A 10,373-nucleotide genomic window follows, 5' to 3' on the forward strand; every position below is an offset into this window, starting at 1 on the left:
CAGATCGCAGCGTGGTAACTGCTCTACCGAGTACAACACCCCGCCAGGTACCTAAGTCGTCTACAGACGATTCCGAGTCTCGACATCGAACTCGCGAAACTCATGTTCGACCGTTAGACGCCGTGCCGTCGTAAGCGGTGAGATCCCGACGACGGGCAGAGGCGCCGTACGGCAAACCGGGCTCGTGCGACGACCGGGTCTCCCGTTTAAGGGGGACCGGCCGCCTAGTAGTGTGTCACATTGTTTTGAGCCTTTCGACTCACGAGACTCCTAGAGATATCATTGCCACCTTTGACTAGAGAGGATACGGCCTTAGAGGCGTTCAGGCATAATCCCACGGATGGTAGCTTCGCACCACCGGCCGCTCGACCGAGTGCGTGAACCAAATGTCCGAACCTGCGGTTCCTCTCGTACTGAGCAGGATTACTATCGCAATGACTGGTCATCAGTAGGGTAAACTCACGACGGATTTTCATTGAATTTCAAGTAAATTCATTGTATACGTATACCTATATTAAACAAATGATAATAAGTTCTATAGTTCTAATTCGGCTATATATAAGGTCTGTTTTTTGTTTTAGCTAAACTTCTTACACTGTTTATCTTTCCTCTTTTTCTCTCTAACGTGGAGTGAAAAGGAGGAAAGATAAACGGTATAAAAAATTCATCACAAAGAACAGATCTGTAAAATCGGTCGAAATATATCAGAGGTCCTTCCCTTAGGATTAAAACCAAGAGTCTCCTAATCAGAATAAAAATTATCCGGAAAATCTAGATTCTTTCCTTGATAAAGAAAAAATCCGATCGTGAGAACAATATGTTAACGTCACATTGTACGTATATATAAGATAATAATTTACTCTATTGTAATGAAATATATTGTTTATTTCTGTTGCCGCACTAAGCTTCTATGGATAGATTAATTTCCGTCTTGAATCGAAGAGGCTTGGATCAATCGGTTTCCTATGCATTCGGCGAAAACTGCACTAAATGGATTTATTACAACCGTTGGCTATATTTTACACGACCATTAATCACGACTGCATAGACCGTAGGGAGCTTCCGTGTTTTTTTGGTTCCGCTTTCCGGTAACAAATTGCTAACGTGTTAATTATAAATAAAGTGTACACGTGGCGTCTCGTACATATTTCAGCTAATACTAATTGTAAATCGATTTTCCTTTATCGAGAATTTAATGGGATGTAGAATCTCTACATCTAAAAATTTTTAATTTTAAACATTCCTAGCAATAAAACTTTAAGTTTTGCAAAAATAAAATCCTTATAATGCCATTTTTGCCAGTGTTTCCATAACTACTGGAAAAAGGCGTAAAAATTGTCTCAAATTTCATGAAGAGAGACTGAAGGTAAATACTTGTGTATCAACAACTTTCTTACATAAGAGCAACATACGAGCAAAAATAATTTTTACGGTTGTTTTCGTTCCCGATTACAATAATTAATTAAGTTATAAAGCATAAAAGTACCGACAAACACTCAAATTAAATTACAAAAGTTTAGAAGAAAGTATGTCAGAGCTCAAAAAAACCTCTTCGACAAATACGGACGCATTGTGATCTCACATTATCGTATGTACTATTAAATATTTCATAATATTTTTATTTAAATATAAATTAAGAAAATTCTTATATAGAAATTAGCTTTGAACTCGTTTCCAAAAATTCTATGCCAAAAGAAAAAATTCGCGAAAAATCTACGTTGCTTATTACAAACAACATTCTTGAACGCAAGGCTACAAGATTTAGTTCTTTTGAGCTGTTAAACAATGCATAAAACTACGATAACAAAAATGTGAAATTATATGTACAATCGTTATCGATCACTATCGCCGTTATAAAACAATATATTTTTGATACCAATCGTAAGACTTGTACTATGCCGAGGAGACGACATTATCGTGACATTTCCTTCGCGGTGACATTTGCAACACCCATTAAATCTGACATTCAAATACAAACAAGCCCCTTATACGAATGGATTCTCATAAAAAAAACGTCGAATTAGCGAAGTTTCAAACGCGCCGTAATCATATATTAGAACCGGGGAACATGCTATACCGTTTCGTAAACGATCGATGAAGATTTATTCCGAATCGCTAGCTGAAAATTAACTTAAGCCTTAAGAAATTGATCAATCACATTCGAATTTACGGAGAATAATCGACTGTGATTGGTCAATTTCTTAAGGCTTAGGGCTTGAAACACCTATTGTAGACCCGGACTAAACGTAAAGTCATGAAAAGCTATCGTGTCGATACGTGACGATACGAACGTATAGTTACGTATACGGTTTTCTCTGCCTCGCTTTACGTCTATGACTATACGATAGACGTAAGAGCCTATATTTCGTTCTCTGCCATCAGCTTTAGGACCAAAGCACATAACATGACGTAGCGATATAAGACGGTCGTAGTTCCCGACTTGACAGATCAGGATATACGCCAAAGCTTGTGCGTTACTTACGTCCGCGACTACGATTGTCACATGTATGCTTTGGCCCTTACTCTTAAATCGTAAGTAGTAAACTGCGCAATTATGGCAACAGTATAATGTGTGCCGCTTGCAATTCTGCGAATACTTGTGTATAATACCCCGAGGTAATACGCAAAATCTCACTTGTGCAAATTTCACGAATGCAGAAGAAGATACGGGTCGCGGATTGCCGCAAGTAAAATAAGAGGGTATTCTTAGAAATGGCCGCATTACTTTGCGTCACGCTTTCCTTACCTTTTCATATTTTTCCGGTCTAGTTAATTATCCAGAAGGGGGAAAGTGTCGTTTTATAAATTTAACAAATCCGAAAAATGCTGCATGTGACTAAGAGTGTCTTGTAGTGTTGGGACTACCCGAATATCTGAATGATGACGTCATAACATATTCGTGTAATCCATTATTTGAATATTCGAATAAAATCCGAATATTCAGGAAAACTATAAAATTGTTCTAAATGCAGAAGTAGGAAATAATTAATTTAAAAAAACCACTTATATATTTACTTTTCGGGATATTAACGATAATTACTGTATATGTTAGATTGATTTCTGTTTCGTTCAATATCCGGACTATCCGAATTATATCGAGATCCGAATTATCGAATTGCAAATATTTGGATTATTCCTTCATTATTTTTCTCTTCAAATATCCGGAAGTTTGAAAAATAGAATAATTTGGACTATCCGTTCAGCATTAATATCTTGGAAACCGTTACTATTACACAAAGCGATAAATTCTGACATCTTCGTGAATTAACTAATTATTGTATAATAAAATAATATGTTTTCTCCAAGCTGATTTATCATAAATTAATGCACATAATCACAAATGCAATTATGCATAATTGCTAATCCAATGAGATTAGCTGAACAAAATACAATTATTTAGAAATGCATACATGTAATCGTGAAAATAGCTCGATTCGAATTCAAATAATAAACATAAAATTGCACATATTAAAACAAAATTGTCCAAATTTAAATAAAATTGGAAGACAATAAGTCTCTAAGTCTATCGGTTATAAAATACACACGTATTCTTTTCATCCTCTCTTTTTCTTAGCAATTTCATTCATTTTAAATGCGTAGAAAATGTAACGTGATTTTAAAAAAACCAGATATAATTCCAACAGAAGTTCGTTTTTTGTTTTGTCGTTTACGTGACAGATTTCAGATTGTTATAGTGTTTAGACAGCACGATAAATTTCTCTCGTACAAAATGTAACCTACGTTAGCAACATTCGTGACAGATGTATTCTGAACTATTGTTTTTCGCTCGTGCGGAAATGCTGCGCGAGTAAATCCGACCGGCCGGGCCGTGGCGCGGCGTGAAATGATAAATTTTATTCTCGTAAAGTTTCTCGTATGCCTGAAAGAATTGACCGTCGTCGTTATAGCGCAACCCTTTGCAACGATCATAAAATGCGTGCTGCCGACAGTGATCGCTCAATTAACGGGACCAAGATCTTTACGATGGGTAAAGCCTCGATGATTCGCAGCGAAACGATCTATTGAAAAATGACCTGTTTGATCGATCCAGGCTTTCTGCTTACAGGCGCGAAATGTTCTTTAGTCTCGCTATCTTATTTCGTGTGCGAATCTCTTCTCTATGTACGGCATGAATAAGGACAAAAATGAAGAAACGTTAGTCCGACACATTCGTTATCGTTATCACGGTAAGCATTAATTATGGAAGTAAAAGAATGACGAGAGAGAAACGCTTGGCAAAGAAGCACCTATAATCGCTCGCATTATGTTCCAGTGTGCTTAACGATTCCCGTTTTTGCCCGCATTCATCCGCCGTGATCCGTGCGTTCATGCATGCGTGAACGTGTATTACGCCACGTGTTACAACCGTTAAGGAGATTATGGATCCAATCGCGACAAGTTATTGCTGGTAATTAATGGTACGCCAATCTAAATAAAGTAGATCGACGATACGTCTCTGCGCTAATTACTAATAAGATTACCAGACTTGTAAGCTCTCGAAATTGAGGTTCCATGTTGCACTTGCCTAAAGATCAATACCGAATGCTCATTAGCCATTAGTGGCCGTATAAATGTTTCGTGCAAATACATTTTGCATGTCACATTTTGCAATATACATACGGCGCTCCGTCTACTCGCAGATTAAAACACGCATTGCATTTTATCGATCGTTAAAGTTTACGAATATATATAAGGAAAATGACGCACTGCAGATGCATGATTTGCGTATAAATAAAAGACGTAATCGCGCATTAAACAGACTTTCTGAGACGAATCTTTGTAAATCGTTTCTTCAAGAGTTTAAATATTTTTGTATGACGTTTTACTTTTCGTGGAAGAACGATATCCATTATGTACATTAAGTTGCACAACATTTATTAAAAAAATTACTTTATCAAATTGTCCGATACATGTATATATATATATATATATATGTAGGTCTGGAAGTATGTTCCGGGACTTTTATTTTTGATATCGGTATATTCCGGGACATTTGGCAGTTTCCAGGACTGTCCTGGAAAAAATTGATGTCCTACGGCATTTTTTGGGACAGTTTTTTGAATCTGATTACATATATATGCGTTATATTCCAGGACTGTACATTTCAAAAAACGTAAACAGTCCCGGAACATACCTCTGGACCTACATATATATATATATATGTATAGACAATTATTAATATATTAAATATAAATCGTGTCTTTTTTTTACAATATATTAACTTCAGATAAAGTTTCAACAATTATATACGTAGTTAGATAAGTCTGGATATTCTTTTATGATTTAATTTAATGTTACGAAAGAAATATATAGGATAACACATATATCGATAACCTTCCTTTGTACAGTAATATTTTGTACCGAATCCAGTCTTCCGTTAAATCGGCCGTAAAATATGAAATTGATATTAAATGTTAAAAAAAGTGATACATCTGATAAAATATATACGTAGATAATTAAAAGTTATCATTTCGAAAGCGTCATTCGGGAGGTCGTTTCGGAAGCGATATCTGTATCAAAACGTTATTTTTCACGTGGTTTGATAGTTCTTATATGGATAGTTCAATATTTCCGTTTTATACTTTTATGATATCGTATTCGCGCGATGCGTGTCTGTTATCTCTTTTTGCCTTCCTATCTTCCTCTGAAAATCGACGATCTGATTTATCTGTTTCACCGGTCAAAGTATGATATAGCAATAAAATGCGATATAGCAATAAAATGTTATTGATCTTTTGCAGTTCGCGTTTTATCTTTACTTATTCGGCACGATATTTCTATTGCTGGACTCGTACGCAACGAAATTGTCTCCTACAAGAAGTACGTATGGCGTTTGCCATTACCATCAAGTGTATTTACCGAAGGAAGCGATGGCATTGCAGGCACGCGGCAGAGGAATGTCCTATCTCTTGGAAGGCGTCGCGAGACATCGGCGGAAGAACGTGATTCATTTCGTAGTTGATAAATAGCTCGATAATATCGAAAAGTAACGAGATAGCATCGCAAGTTGCCTCTCTACTTCGATATTTTACGCGTAACTGTCGCGTCAACATTGATCTTCGCGTGCTTTCAGACTAAAAGCTGTCCTAAATGGAGTTTAACATTTTTCGGACTGACGTCAAAAAAATTAGGATGTCCCTCATGCTAAAGCGATTTTTATTATTAATCAATAGAAAAATGGCTTCTTGACGCAAGGCAAGGTATTTAAATATTATATTCCAGACACGTGCGACGGGATTTAGAGCAAACTTCAGATATTATGTAAACGATTAAAGCTGAGCCACCATTGAGCCAGTTTATTTCCAATCTTTCCGATCATCTCGAGACTTATTTTTGGAATAATCATGTTATTAAAAAAAAAAACATATTTCACGTCCTTTGCATACATTTATCCTATTTTAATAATAAAAAATTAAGTTACGATCAAAAAACAAGATGTAAAGATATCGATTAACTCTCTTAATTGATGCAATATTAATTTTTCCTATTTTCTACTCGCCATTTATAAATTCTAAAAAATTATTATTAAGTGCAAGTTTCATTTTGTCTAATAGAATTATAAATTGCAGAAATACGCGGCGAATGAAGAGATAATATTCACGGTTTACCGATATGGTCTTGCGGAAATTCTTGGAGTGTATGTAATGTTTGCGGACACACGGTTGAAGAAGAAATCCGCTCGAATGCACTGAGCGGTGTAAAGATGAATGGAAAGAACGGTCATGCGTGTCGTATAAGGCTCCTCCGGAGGTTTTAGAATGCCATTTAAACCGACGAGAGACTGGCTCGGGTCTTTTCAAAGGATAAAAGCTGCACGAGCGACGAAACGTATTGTCCGACGTGCAAAATCACGATGGCTTACCGCGTTAGCTACTTTGATCAACACGCGGACGATAATATTTTATGCCAGAAGTTGAAACTCACTGAAATCACAACGAGATCACATTTCGATGTGACAAGTTTAAATTTCGCATGTGTCACACACACACACAAACAGACGAAAATACTTAATATTAAAACTGTTCGCCGCGACAATGACGCGATACACAAAAGCAAGAAAATAGCGCAGTTTTGAATTTGTACAGCAAAACTTTATATCAGATCTATATGAACAGCGTCTCAGAGATCTTTTTTTTTATTTTTTCTTTTTCAATAAATAAAAAGATAAAATAAAGAGAAATCAGATAAAACTAAAAAATTATTTTTATCTTTTCCACGCATTAAGTCTCCATTAATACGGGCCGTTGTTGAGCTGAGCGTCTCACTTATAGCGGTAATAAAAGAGCAGTAATTGAGGAGAATGGAACATTTTCTGCGGTTGTATACGGAGAATTTAATTCACCGAAACCATTTCGGTTTCATTGCTTTTATCTGGCTAAATAGACCTGTAAGCGAACATAATTCATTCCGCGCGAATAGAATTTCTTAGAAATAGGTCACGATGAAAATAAATGGGGCGATTAAAAAACAAATCTGATCTGGTGCCTCTCCACAAAGAAGCGACTGGCACTTTGATCTCGAAAGCGCTCTGTTCCTCGAGTCAAAATATCCTTATTACACAATCAATGACATGCTATATGCATATATTATAGGCGGAAAACGCAGAGTAGACCGTCGTCCGAGTAAGTTTAGACAGTTTCATAAATTCGCAGCACGCGCGCGTTCACAGCGCCATAAATATCGAAAATTAACATTTCCGCATAATTTACTTCTCTTATTCTCACGGTCGGCGACGTTCCGCGAATTCGCGATGTGTAAACCAGGGATTCGTTTCACGGATCGGGACTCACGTAGCTGTACGCCTAGTTTTGTAAACTTAATCTTGAAATGCATAAACTATGTACGAGTCCTGCATGTAATATCTCCCGATATCATTGGGGAAAACATTTGTTTATCTGAGTATTCCGTTGTGAAGCGCGTGACATTAAAATTACAGTACCTTATTTTACTCGGCACATAAAAAAAATATTTAAAAAAAAAAAAAAAGAAACAGTGGTACACTTCTCTAGCAATTGCTTGAAACTTCGAATAAAATTATATAATGCATACGAATCCTTTTTTCTTCGAGTTTTAGAGCCTGTTTTTTTAAATCCTATTTAACGTTTGTAATATATTTTTAATTACTACAAGAGTTAGTCATTTTATATATGATATGAGATCGTATCGTATATGTAACTCGCGCGGAATATAAACGTATTTTACACGTTTCCATAATTAACGCGTGCGTCTGATGTACCACGTAAGGGAGTGCTCCGGTTACAAGTACGTCTAATTGTAAGGTATAATCAAATTTGAAAACAGGTCTTGATGTATCGTATACCAGTCTAGACTAATCACATTTGTGCACCGACATAAATTCGCCAAACGGTATGTTCATTAATGATCTGTGATGCGCGCGCGCGCAATGTCGCTCGTCGTTCGCTGCAAATCCAAGTGTGTTATTTTTACACGTATAAATGTCTAAAAATGACACATTTGATAGGTACTAAAGTTCTTTTTAGATGTTCCTTCATATGTTAAATCACGTCATTTAACATCGTTTAATCGTATTATCATGTCATTTAGCACGCATGCATGATTGTTAATTGTTACGATAAATGAAACGTTAGTTGAAGGTCGATCTTCTACTAACATAAGAAAAACAAACGTCGACGACCTAAGTCGTCAATAAACGGCAATTAGTTTAACTGAAATGTTATCTGGTAAACTCGATATATTGGTGGCGATCATAGCGCAGAAAGATGTGCGCTGCTCCAACGAGCCGAAGATCCGAGTTCAAATCCGACCGCAAAAATCGTCGGTTTTTATTTGATCGCCACCTCTCGGAAGGGTTAATGGCAACCCACCGAGAGTGTAATATCCTTCAGGTTGGAGCGCTAGGGCAAACTTATTGTTATGAAACCAAAAGGCAGGCTTCGAATTTGATGAACTTCAAAAAGCCATCAATCTTGAGCTGTAGAACTATTGAAGAAAAAGATAAAATCGATAAATTTCTTGAAAAAAAAAAAGTAACTTCTTCCCTGATGACAAAGTTGCTCCGCAGCTTTGACAAACCTCGAGCTTTGACCAATTTAACGGAAAAGTGATAACAAAACTAAACTGACGAAGAAGAGTCATGTACCATTTCGCAACATTCACAATAGTTGTTGATGAGCGAATGAGCGCACACTGCAAATCCAAGTGTGTTATTTTTACACGTATAAATGTCTAAAAATGACACATTTGATAGGTACTAAAGTTCTTTTTACATTCTTGCGTTAAATTACGTCGTTTAACACGTTTATTCGTATTAAATTACAAGTTAATACGTTCAACCGTGTTAAACGACATGATTTAAGGTGAATGTACCAATGCCTGGACAGTCAGTGGACACCTATGTCTGGACACTTTATCATTTTAGTTCTTAAATAAGTACAACGCGAATTAAAATCAAAGATAAAAATATTTTTCTTGTATTTTGAAACTTTAATTATAATATCCGAACGTTAATTCGCTATACTTATTCAAAGGTTAATATGATAAAGGCGTCCAGACATAGGTACGTGTCCACTGACTGTCCAGGCATTGGTACATTTACCTTAAAACGAAAAGAAATGTAAGAATGTAAAAAACGCTTCAGCTAAAATAACACTTTTGGACTTGCAGTGTTGATGAAAGTTAAAACGTCCATTGTCTGCGAAATCACATTGATAATGAACGCCGCGCAACGTAATATACGATTACAGAATTCGTGCGAGTAATATACTTGATAAATTATACCTAAACCGTATCGAAATTGCGAATATAATTTTTACAGATAGAAAAATAAACCAGTAATAATATATATGTAGTAACACACACACACACACACACACACACACACACACACACACACACACACACACACACACACACACACACACACACACACACACACACACACTCGCGCGCGCGCGCGCGCGTATATGACAAGTTGTTTTCACGCGTTAAAATAAAGGCAATAATACAGGTGAAAAACAACACGGTGAAATGAATAATATGACAAATGAACGAAACGTGCAGCGGAGCGGTTTTGTAATACAAAATGAGAAACGTTTATGGAACAATAGAGCCAATTCGATTACATTGACCACACATTTTGCCACAATCGCTGCCAATTAAAAGAATTATATATATGATGTAAAATTATACCCCGCATTTTATTAAAACCTTAAGTTCACTCTGTTTTTGATTCTATATGTGGAATAGAAAGTATTATCAATTATTACATCTTTTCTCCGAGATAATAAACGAAATAATTTATTGCAATAATTTATTGCTGCTATATAAAGAATCAAACCATAAGCTTTAAGTGTGTATAATAAATAGAATTAATAAATATATAAGATCTGCGG

General features: G+C 36.1%; 1 protein-coding gene across 1 annotated transcript in view; it reads right to left on the bottom strand.

Moving 5' to 3' along the window:
* The window catches only part of Cep97 (centrosomal protein 97kDa), a 68,102-nt gene that overhangs the window by 25,049 nt on the left and 32,680 nt on the right, over positions 1-10,373 (bottom strand). The gene's annotated exons all lie outside the window — the stretch shown is intronic.

Source organism: Temnothorax americanus, unplaced genomic scaffold (genome assembly GCF_048541705.1).
Source record: "Temnothorax americanus isolate GAGA-0224 unplaced genomic scaffold, ASM4854170v1 Scaffold25, whole genome shotgun sequence".
NCBI lineage: Eukaryota > Metazoa > Arthropoda > Insecta > Hymenoptera > Formicidae > Temnothorax > Temnothorax americanus.